The following is a 12,103-nucleotide window of genomic DNA, read 5'->3' as shown; positions in this document are numbered from 1 at the left end:
ATATGTATGCAACGAAGATGACAAGGAGATTGAGGGTAGTAGCATGGAGTTCATGTCATCGGTGTTGATGCCATATGTGGAGGTGTTCTTGCCTGATGGGAAGCTTGCTCGACAATGTCGTGCAAGTGATGAATGCCTTGGACGATTTCACTTTGAGTTGGTGAGGTGGAAAATGGAGAGGCATCTCAAGAGAGAGCATGTTCTTAACATACACATCCTAGTACAAAAGTTGGGTCACCCCTCCAAGATTGAATTAAACTCGAGAGCCAAGGCACCAAGGGCAAGAGTAGAGAAAGTAGAATGGCACAATTTGGCAAAGAAGTGGTTCGAGGACAAAGAAAGGAAGTTCACAACAATGAATGTAAAAAAGAATGAGGATCTTCATCGTCTTTGAGCAATTGAGAAATGGAACAAGCTCAGACCTGAGTTTAGAAATGTGCCAAAGGAGCAATTTGGAGAGCATTGTGAAGGAGTGCATGACTTCCTACCATGCATCAACTCAATTGTGTGTCGCACGCATTCAAAAACCTATCGATGAAGGCTATGATGAGCATGTGAGATGGTTAATTGGTTAAGTGACTTATTTGCATGCCTATGGTTGCTACGGTTTACATTCCTTGAATGTTTGAAGTTTTATCATGTTAGCATGTTTAAGTTCCTTGTTTTCTTATGGTTGCTATGACAAGCATGTAATTTTGATAGGTTAGGTGATTTCACAGCTTTTATGTTTTGAAGGGTGTCTTGTGAGCATGTTCAAAGTGTTTATATGCTTATGGGTGCTACAATTTAACTTACATTTATTGTATGATTTGAAGCTCCGTGAAGCATGTTAGCTGGCTCTAGCTTTCATTGTCACTAGCTTTCTTTGCATGAAGGTCTTTCCTTGCACTTGTTTGTTACCATGGGCCCATTTTACCAACCCATCATTGTCCAAGTTTTGCTCCACTTGCTTGCGAGAATGTTTAAATTCCTTCTATGCTTACATTCCTTGCATGTTTTGAAGCTTCATGAAGCATGTGAGCAAGTTATAAGTTTCATGGCCAATGTGTTTTTTGTAAAAGGTATTTCTGTTAAAATGGTCATAAGTGGGAGTGCACTCCATCCCACTCCTTACCTAAATTAGGTCCTATTTTCTCTCATCAATCACCCCTAAATTAGTGGCGAGTTACCTTTTTCATTAGCTCCTATATTTCAAGCCCTAGTTAGCTTTAGCTATCACCCACAATGAACTCCCATTCATGGATATAAATACGTATTGTATTAGTTCAACATATTATTGTGCACTCTAGCTTCAATACATTCGGTTGAGTACTCTTTTCTACTCATTGTGCACATTAGTCATTAGCTTAAGATTAGTATTAGTGTTTGTTTTGGTTTCTCCTACATGGTATCAAAGCCGCTGTTAGCTTAACAGATCACTCAAGCTTGCAAGCAACTAGATCCTTAATCCCTCTTAGTGACATTCATCCTACTGCTCACTCCTCTCTTCCAAGGCATTTGAAAAAACCCTCTTAGCGACATTTGTCTTGCTACTTGTCCTTCGCTTTCAAGGTATCCAAAACCTTGCAAGAGGGCAGAGATCTATTCCACCCCTTCTCTTAAAGCTAGGCATCACACCATAGACAAGCTTAATGACAACAACTATCAAGTCTGGAAGTTGAAGATGGAGCTCTACCTCAAGGAGCTTCAACTATGGATGTTATCTCCATTCCAGCTCCAAGTCCCATGTCAACGGAGTCGACATGGAGACCATCCTCCATTGTGGAGATTGATGAGTGCCAATGGTACGGTCTTTGAAGTCAATAGAAGCTATATGGTCTTTCTTTCAGAAGACATATGGGCATACCGACTTAGTTTACCAAGACTTCCTGATCAAGAGATTGGTGAACACCAACATGCAAGAAGGAAAAAGTGTTGCAAGTCGTTAGCAACAACATCATGGCGATAAGAGAAATCCTCATGCTTAATTTTAATGCAAATTTTGATACAAATATGGACATCTAGAACAATGTTTTCATAAGACTTCTCCCAAGCTTCGTCCACCAAAGGTTCAATGCACGCAACTTCAGCCCATACCCTCAAGATCAAGCTCATTATATTGAGCTCTCACCCACTATGATGGCAGTAGTCAGCCTCTTCTCATGCCGCTCCATTCACCCATGCAATTATATGTTGTGTGCCTCCATGGTTCAAGTATACTGAGAGTTGTCCTTGCTTATCTATGTTTGTCCTTGATTGTCCTAGGTTCTAGTTTACCAAGCTTCACCCTTTTTGCCATGGGACCTCCATGAACATGAAACCTACAACTCGATGGCCATGAAACCTGCAACTCAAAGGTCATCGGGGTGTAGTTTGAAACCGGTGAGTTATGGTTCAAGTATACTTAGAGTTTTCTTTGTTCATTTATACTTGTCCTAGTTTACCAAGTGCCACCCTTTTTGCCACAAGAAACTTTGGGTTGTAGGTTTCATGGCCATTGGGTTGTAAGTTGAAATCGGCTTGTCACCACCAAGAATGAGTATTTGGCCTTTGGAAAAGGGGCAATCTTCTTGATCTTAGAGGACTCCATGAAGTTGCCCCCTGAGAAATCATTTGAGCCAACTGCTCTTGCACATGTTGCTGAAGGTGCTCGTGGCTAATATGTTGTTGTTGGAAGCCTTCACTTTAAGCACCTTTGACTTTGTCTTGGTCTTAAGAGGAAGAACCCTTTCTTATGCTCGTCCTTGATTATCCTAGGTCCTAGTTTACCAAACTTTGCCTCATGGGGGCCTTTGCGTTGTAGGTTCCACCTCCCTCGCATGGCCCTAGTTTATCTATGCTCATCCTTGATTATCCTAGGTCCTAGTTTACCAAGTTTCTCCCTCTTGGAACCTTTAAGTTGTAGATTCTAGTGTCCTTGCATATGCCTAGTTTCACTCAAGAGCTCTTTTACTTGTTACTTGCCATGGTAGTTTACCAAGCTTTACCCTTTTTGTCATAAAACCTTTGGGTTGTAGGTTCTAGTGTCCTTGCATAGACATAGTTTCACACGAGAACTCTTTTAGTTGTTCCCTGTCATGGTAGCTCATCCTTTTTGTTACCATGGCTGATTGTTTACCTAAATTTGTTCTAGTTTATCCTTGTTTGTCACTTGGTTGTTAACACAATAGAAGAGGTGGTCCAAGTAAGTCATGTTTGATTTTCAATGCAATGATCCTACTGCTAAAGATCTTGCCTCTACTTGGACTTGTTTGGGATAGACGTCCTTGTTTATGCATGCTCATCCTTGATTATACGAGGTTCTAGTTTACCAGGCTTCGCCCCTTCTCTCACGGGGACCTTTGGGTTGTAGGTTCCAATGTCCTCACATGGGCCTAGTATGGAATGGACCTAGCTTATCCTGAGGGTTCAATGGGTGTTGCCATGGTTTAAGTATACTTAGAGCTGCCCATGTTAACCTATGCTCGAGTTTCCCTTGTTGATAGTTTTCCTAGATTTGTCCTAGTTTGTCCTTGTTTGTCACCTGGTTGAGAACACAATAGGAGAGGTGGTCCAAGTAAACCATGTTCACATATACTTATAGTTGCCCTTGTTTATCTACACTCATCCTCAATTATCCTAGGTGCTAGTTTATCAAGCTTTGGCCCTTGTTTCAATGGGAGGGAAGTGACAAACAAAATAAAAAAGGAGCTCAATCGTTACATTTGTCCAAGTTTACTTTTTAGGTTTAAGATTACTTTTTAACAATTTTGTTATGCTTTTATGTCTATGTTTTCCCCCTCTGAACATACATATAAGCTAAACAAAAATACTAAAAAGTAAACTTGGGCAGATGTAACGATTGAGTGCCTTTTCTGTTTTTGTGTCTCACTTCCCTCCCGTCGATGCCATCGGTCTTTAAGACCCCGTGCAACTTAGTACTTGGGTGCCACTATGGTTCAAGCATACCTAGATTTGCCCTTGTTTATTTATGCTCATCCTTCATTGTCCCAACTAGGTCCTAATCTATTAATCCTACAAAAATTTGAGTGGTTTGGTCGAGAGTTTCATCCTTAAGCTCGAGATCTTACGGGTATAATTTACCCATAATTGACCCTTCCAAGTTTACACTAGGTTATCCTAGTTTAGGGTCCTTGACATAGGTGGTCCTAGTTTAAGGTGGCATATCTATTGCAGGTGTTGCATATAGAAACATTGGGCATGCCACTTTAGGAGTGTTTTCACACATTTATGCAATCAGCAAGGTTGCATTTTGGATGTATTCCATACACATAAAGACATTGGGTATCCTACTTCATGGTGTTGTGTTTTGGTCATAGAGTTTTTGTTTGATTTCAATGCACAAATTTCATTTATCTATGCTCGATTTTCCTTCATTGATAGTTTTCCTAGAATTATCCTAGTTTGTCATTGTTTGGCCCTGGTTGAGGGCACAATAGGACATGTGGTCCAAGTAAACCATGTTCACGTTGTTGCGCGCATATTGAGAACCCCATTTTTGGTAAATTTGTACATACGGACATGACGCCCGATGTCAAAAGGGTATGTGGGCTTTGGTTTTGTGAGTTTTTTAGCTTTCTTTAGCAAGCACATGTACATGCACTGCAAGTCGCTAGTCTAGTGACAACTGTCAGGCTACTGTAAGTGCCCGTGAGTGAGTTTTTTGAAGTGAGACTTGTATATAACTTAAACTCATGTACAAACTTAAAGAAATTCATCCAAACTCCAGAATTTTGCAGGTTTGATCTCGTTGTGCCTCCTTGATGGTTTTTGTTGCATTTTTTGCCCTCGCCTTGCCTACTCTACGTGGAGTCGTGCCTACTCTACGGGACAGCTCCTTGTTTGCATCAATTTTGCATGTAGCGGCGTGTAGATTCAAATTTGTTCATCTTCAAATTTCTCACCAGCAATTTTTCAAGCTTTCTCTCAAGCTTTAAAGTGCCCCAATTGGTGTTGTGCTCTTCAGGTTACGACTAGTTCTCTGCAGGGTTATGGCTATGGCAGCCTTGTGGAAAATTGTGTGCAGGCAGATTGGGAAGGCATGTAGCTATGAATTGTGGACTTGATGGTGAAGTTGTGGGTTTGTGATGTTCAATTATGAAATGGGAGGCCCTTGTCTTCATATGCATTGGTTGGCGTGTGTTGTAAATCCATGCTTTGGTAGGGTTTTGCTCCTATGTGACATAGTCTCTTGGGTGGGCGACGACCAGTAAATTCCCAAGGGGACTAATCTTGTTGGACTTGTGGTGTTTCAAAGGGATTTTCCAAAGCTTTTGGTGTTGTTGTAGTGCTCTTTCAACGCTCTTGGGTGACATCGCTATAGAGGTGTTTCAATTTGTTTGTTTCCCAATAACTATTGGAATTAGGGTTGCAGAGAAACACACACAGCTTGGAGAAGACGAAGGAAGCTCAAGGCACACAATAGAGAGTGTATTACTTAGTGTGCAATGGAAAGATAGATAGCCCTAGAGTGATGGGCGTATATACAATGCACGGGGGAAAAAACCTCCTAAAGAGGGAAAAAATGCCCCAACGGTCCTAGTGTGTTCACACACATCACTACCACATGTATATGGTAACAAATCCCCCCTTGGAGTGATGCGGTGAATGAGAGCTGGCACATGTGTAAAAGGAAGTGCCATGCCTTGAGGACAGGATCAGTCCACAAAGGGGAGTAAGCCCAAAGCTTTGCGGAAAGCTTCAAGCTTCTCACGAGACAATGCCTTTGTGAAAAGATCTGCAAGGTTGTCCTGTGTTGGCACATAGCCAAGCTGATCTCTCCTACTGAGAGCCTCTCCCTGACATAGTGGTAATGCACCTCAATGTGCTTTGTGCAAGGATGAAAAATTGGGTTCCTCGCAACTGCCAATGCGCTCTGACTGTCAGTGTAGATAGTGTTGGCAGTGTCCTGTCCAACACCCAAATCAGCCATAAGGCGTCTGAGCCATACACACTCAACCGTAGCTGTGAAGACTGCCCTGTACTCAGCCTCAAAACTCGAAGTGGCCACAGTAGGTTGCTTCTTGCTCAACCATGATATACATGAACTGCCAAGCATGAAACAAAAACCACTTGTGGACACTCGCGTGTCAAAACAACTAGCCCAATCTGAGTCCGAAAAAGCATGTAAGTCTGGCGGCAATGATCCCCCCTTGGGATAAAACAAGCCAAGATGTAAAGTGCCACTAAGGTAGCGGAAAATCCTCTTGACATCCTGGCAATGCTTAGACCCTAGGCTATGCATAAATCTGCTGACCTGTGAGACTGCAAACTGAATATCCGGCCTCGTGTTGCATACATAAATGAGGCAGCTAACATCAGTTTGGTAAAGAGTGACATCAGCAGGATCGCCAGCATCATGTAGACTCAACTTCAAACCTGTTTTCATGGGAGTGGCAATAGGTTTGCAATCCTCAAGTCCAAACTTACATAACAATGTGTCTATGTAACTTTTCTGACACAAGGCAATACCACCATCACACTGCTTAAACTATATACCCAAGTAATGATGCAACAACCCCAAATCTTTCATCTTGAAAGTAGCATTCAAATCAGCCTTAAATTCAGCAATATGTCTCTCATTTGGTCCAGTGATCAGCAAATCATCAACATAAAGAACCACAATGAGAAATACATCACCCTCACGCTTTACATACAATGTGCTTTCTCTTGGACTGTTACGAAAGCCTTGTTTGACGAAATGAGTGTCAGCTTTCTCATACCAAGCATGAGGCGATTGCTTCAACCCATACAAAGCGTTGTTACATTTGCACACTTTGTCCTCTTGTCCTTTTATGACAAAACCGCGAGGCTGCGTTACATAAACTTCCTCAAATATGTCACCATTCAAGAAAGCAGTAACAATGTCTGATTGATGTACATCCCAACCAAAATGAGCTGCCAATGCACATAGAAAATGTACAGTAGTCATACGAGAAGTGGGAGCAAAAGTCTCTTTATAATCTATGCCTTTTTGCTGTGCATAATCCTTTGCAACAAGTCGAGCCTTATGGCGATCGATCTCACCATCCGGTTTGCGTTTCAACTTGTAAACCCACTTTGTACCAATGGCCTTTTTTCCAGGAGGCAAATCACATAAAGTCCATGTGTCATTTTCTATAAGTGCATCATATTCTGATTGCATGGCAGCCATCCAATTTTCTGAATTCTGTGCTTCATCAAAAGACAGACGCTCCTCAACATCATGTAAGCTAGACACAGCCAAAGCATAACAATCTAATGCATAAGATGCATGGCGAGAGCCTGAACGAGTACGAGTAGACAAAGGTGCATCCAATTTACTGTCACGCAAAGTGTGCACCAGCCATTTTGGCATACCTCTAGCCTGCTCATTTTCAACCCTTTCCTCATCAAGTACATCATGTACATCTGCATCAGTAATAGGCTGATCTAAAACATTTTCAAAAACCTCCATAGGCTGTACATTTGCCTCATTGGAACTTACATTCGTATTTCCACCACTGAAAAGAGGCAACAAAGTGTCATAAATGTCCTGTGAGCTTACATTATTGTCTCTAGTATATGACAGCAAGGGCTGAAAAGAATCTTCCACAAACACTACATCCCGGGAAACCAGAATACGTATTGTTTGCAGATTATACAGCCTGTAACCTTTGCTTTCAGCACTATAACCAACAAAAATACATTTGACAGCCTTATCATCGAATTTTCTGCGCTGCACTTGTGGCACCAAAGCATATGCCAAACAGCCAAAAACACGCATGTGCTCAATAGAAGGCTTTCTATCATGCCATGCTTTATATGGAGTAATAGACTGCAAAGCTTTCGTAGGACACCTGTTAAGTACATAAGTGACGCACATGATGGCCTCAAGCCAAAAAGAATGCGGCAAAGCTTGACTTTTGACCATACATCGTGCCATTTCTGTCAGTGACCTGTTTTTCCTCTCAGCAACACCATTTTGCTCAGGTGTATAAAGCACTGTACATTGGTGTTTTATCCCACGACTAGCCAGAAATGCATTAAATTCATGAGACATATACTCCCCCCCTCGATCCGAACGGAGGGTGCCCATAGTACATTTCGAGAAATTTTCAGCCATAGCCAGAAATTGTTTGAAGCTCATAAAAACTTCGGACTTCGCTTTAAGCGGAAATACCCATGCATGCCTGGAGTAATCATCAATGAAAGTCACGAAGTACAGGTAATTGCCCAAGGACGGAGTTTGCATGGGCCCACAAACATCACTATGCACAAGCTGCAACCTGCATGTGGCCCGAACTGAACCATCCTTTGGAAATTTAGAACGCTGCATCTTACCCAAAATACAGCCTTCACAAACGTGTTTGACGGGTGCTTCAAGAGGCGGCAAAGAAGCAACCATATCAGATTTTTGCAAACGCAGCAAACTGGCAAAATTCAGATGACCAAAACGTGCATGCCAAAGTTTTGCATCTGAAATAGCCCTTGAATCTGCAACAGAATTTGCAAAATTTTGTCCACACTTGTCATACAAAGTGAGCTTATACAGCCCACAGCACAAAAGCCCAGATGCAACAATTTCATCACCAAAACTAAGATCATGAACTCTACATCTGTCATCCACAAATTTGACTACAAGTCCAAGTCTAGCAAGTGCGGATACAGACAAGAGATTCTTCTTGATCCCAGGTACATAAAGTACATCAACAAGTGTGAAGGAACTGCCATTAGCAGCAGTGAGCACAATCTTTCCAACTCCTTGAACTGGATAAGAGGCACTATTGGCATAAGTGACAGAATTCCCATGAGGGACAGACTCGAGACAGGTAAACAATTCATGATGTGAGGTAATGTGCTTTGTAGCACCACTGTCGAAATACCACACATGTGAATCTGCAGCAACTGACAAGCATGCATCATGGACAGCAGGATTGTAAGTGCACTAGGTGCTAAAAGCCCATTCTGCATCAGCATCAGCAACATAGTCTCCTTTCACAGAAGACTCAACAATGGCTGCATTTGTGGTGGAACCAGCATTTGCAGTGGAACCACCCTCTTTCTTCTTAGCCTCTTTGGCCTTCAGCTTAGGACACGACTTGATCAAGTGATCATTGGCTTTACAATAATGGCAACGCATCTTCTTTCTGCTCTTATCACCAGAATTTTGAGATGAATTGCTGCCAGTAGAAGCATTAGGAACATAATTTTTACCACTCGCAGCAGAACCATAAGAAGTGGCTGCATTACTATTACCACCGTTTCTTTGAGAAGCAAATAAGAGCCTGTTCAACTGCACGCTGCCTAGTCTTGTTTTTTCTAGAAAGTGACTCTTACAACAGCAATGTGCATAATGCATCAAACTTGACAACTTCAGGATTTCCTTGGGTCATAAGTCTCCAAGTACTAGCAAAAGTCATCAAGAACAGTCTGCACAAGGGAACTGTCTGAAATGACTTCACCTACAGAAATAAGGTGCTCATTGATATCCTTGACACTAGCAAGGAAAGTGTCCATATCATCTTCCTCATGCATAATCTTCGACTCCAGCTCTTTACGCAGCAAAGCAATTTTAGCCTCATTGCGGCTTGCATAAAGACCTGCTAAAATATCCCAAGCCTGTTTTGCAGATTTTGCTGAAAGGATGTGAGGAACAATGGTGTGCTTCACAGAAAACGCAATCAATGCATGAGCCTGCGCATCCTTAACATCCCAACGAGCTTGTTCTGCCATAGGCAAAACAACTCTAACAGCTGCAATCCTTGCAGCAAGACCTGCAACATCCTCAACATCGCCTACATCCTCAGAACCAGGACGTACATCAATGCCCTGCACAATGTTCCAGACACCCTTTGACACAAGAACATGTTGCATCATATAAGCCCACATAGGGTAGTTGTCCCCATCTAACCTGTCCTCAGTAGCAAACATCTTAAACACATCTGTGTTGTTGTTGTCAGCCATGGTAAATGCTGCACCTGATGTGAAAACTGCCCGAAAATAGGAGAAATGGAGCGGGAACAACCTGTGCTATATAGCACAAACCGTAGAAGAGTATAAGGCACTTGTTATGCAGAAAACGACACTGATAGAAATTTTGCACAAAATGACAAAATAGCGTGTGCAGTACTGCCTGTAGTGGAAACAAAGGCCGAAATGAGCCTAAATCAAAATTTTGAGCATACCTAGCTCTTTGAGCCTTCCCAAAATATTTGTTGACCTGCGAACGCTCCCCAAAGCTCACTAAAATCGGAGAAAGTAAGCAGGTGTGTGCTGGAGCAGCTGGCGACTACGCCCGGGAGGACGTGACCTGCTCTGATACCAATTGTTGGAATTAGGGTTGTAGAGAAACACACACACCTTGGAGAAGACGAAGGAAGCTCAAGGCACACAATAGAGAGTGTATTACTTAGTGTGCAATGGAAAGATAGATAGCCCTAGAGTGATGGGCGTATATACAATGCACGGGGGAGAAAACTTCCTAAAGAGGGAAAAAATGCCCCGGCGGTCCTAGTGTGTTCACACACATCACTACCACATGTATATGGTAACAATAACGTATACTTAGAGTTTCCCTTGTTTATCTACACTCATCCTCGATTATCCTAGGTGCTAGCTTACAAGGCTTGGCCCTTGTTTTGATGGGGGGGAAAGTGGCACACAATAATAAAAAAGGCACTCAACCGTTACATATGTCTGAGCTTTTTAGGTTGTTCAAGTTTACTTTTTAAATTTTTTTCTTCTTTTATGTTTGTGTTTCCCCCCTCTAGACATGCATATAAGCTAAACAAAAATGCTGAAAAGTAAATTCAGATAGATGTAACAACTGATTCACTTTTACGATTTTTGTGTCTCACTGCCCTCCCATCGATGCCACTCCTTGGGATCTTTAAGACCCCGTGCCACTTAGTACTTGGGTACGGATATGGTTCAAGTATACCTAGAGTTGCCCTTGTTTATTTCCACTCATCTTTCATTGTCTCAGCTAGGTACTAGTTTTTCAATCGTACAAAAATTTGAGTTGTTTGGTCTAGAGTTTCATCCTTAAGCTTGAGATCTTAGGGGCACATATTACACATGATTGACCCAATTCTTAATTTAAGTTTTTTCTTAATGTGTTGATCCCATTCTTTTGTGCTTGGTCTTGATGCAGAGACGAATGAAGGCCACCTTGGCTAAATGTGATGATGGATGCCATTGAGGAAGAAAATGCAGACAATGATATGCAAGAGAAGATGATGATTGAACCAATGAAGAAGAGCACAATTAGGATATGTTTTGGGAAGATGACCTTGGTGATGATGAGATTCCAAATGAGCTAGAAGAGGACAATCTCCAAGAAGAGAAAAAGGAAGATGGCCTTGGTGATGATGAGATCCCAAATGAGTCAGAAGAGGCCCATCTCCAAGAAGAGAAAAAGGAAGATGGAGGGGTCTTGGAGGGAGAAGGAAGATGAGACTGCCACTAGTAGTAGTTCTACTAACTGTAGCTCCTCCATTGGCCTTGGAGATACGCCACTATACGAGATGCCGCCCTTTGATGATGCAAAGGAGCTTCCAGTTATTGAGCCTGAGGGTCACCAATGTGATGAACCCAACAATCAGCACATTGTAGACAACTTTGATAGATTGACTTCCATGACATTGAACATCGATGTTTCCCAAAAATGAGGTAAAGCTGATTATGGCTGTGTTTTTTAATGGTTCTTTGGGTTGTCACTAATTATGACTCTGTTTTTTTGGTAGATCTTGAGGTTGTCACTGACTATGGCTATGATTTTATTTGCTAGGGTGATTATGGCTGTGTTTTTTTGTTGGGCTAATCGTTCCAGGAACTTTGTGTAGGGACTCTCTTAAATTCACCATCAAGAATGGCCGAGTATTAGTTTCTCAAGAGGGGGGCAGTAGAGTGGTCAGCACACAGAAAATATTGCGATAGCAAGATGATTTCACATACCAGCTTTTCATTTGAAAGAGTGTTGATAAGTATTCACATTATACTGAGTCGGTAAGTATTCACATTATTCTAAGTCTTGCATGTTGGTGTTTTAGGCTTTCTTCTAATGCTAGCATCACATTCAATTCCTCGAGATTCAAACTGTCAATAAATGTAGATTTGCCCCTACTCAATGCTATATTGCATGGAGAGGCTTTCAATCAAGTAG

General features: G+C 41.9%; 1 pseudogene; it reads left to right on the top strand.

Moving 5' to 3' along the window:
- Positions 1 to 4,500: 4,500 nt before the first annotated feature.
- Positions 4,501 to 11,609, top strand: LOC147457240 (uncharacterized; annotated as a pseudogene).
- Positions 11,610 to 12,103: the final 494 nt, after the last annotated feature.

The sequence above is a fragment of the Adiantum capillus-veneris genome, chromosome 5 (genome assembly GCF_014529385.1).
Source record: "Adiantum capillus-veneris isolate H3 chromosome 5, ASM1452938v2, whole genome shotgun sequence".
NCBI classification, from domain to species: Eukaryota; Viridiplantae; Streptophyta; class Polypodiopsida; order Polypodiales; family Pteridaceae; genus Adiantum; species Adiantum capillus-veneris.
The sequence above is the reverse complement of the archived record's forward strand: the minus strand, read 5'-3'. Positions and strand labels throughout refer to the sequence as shown.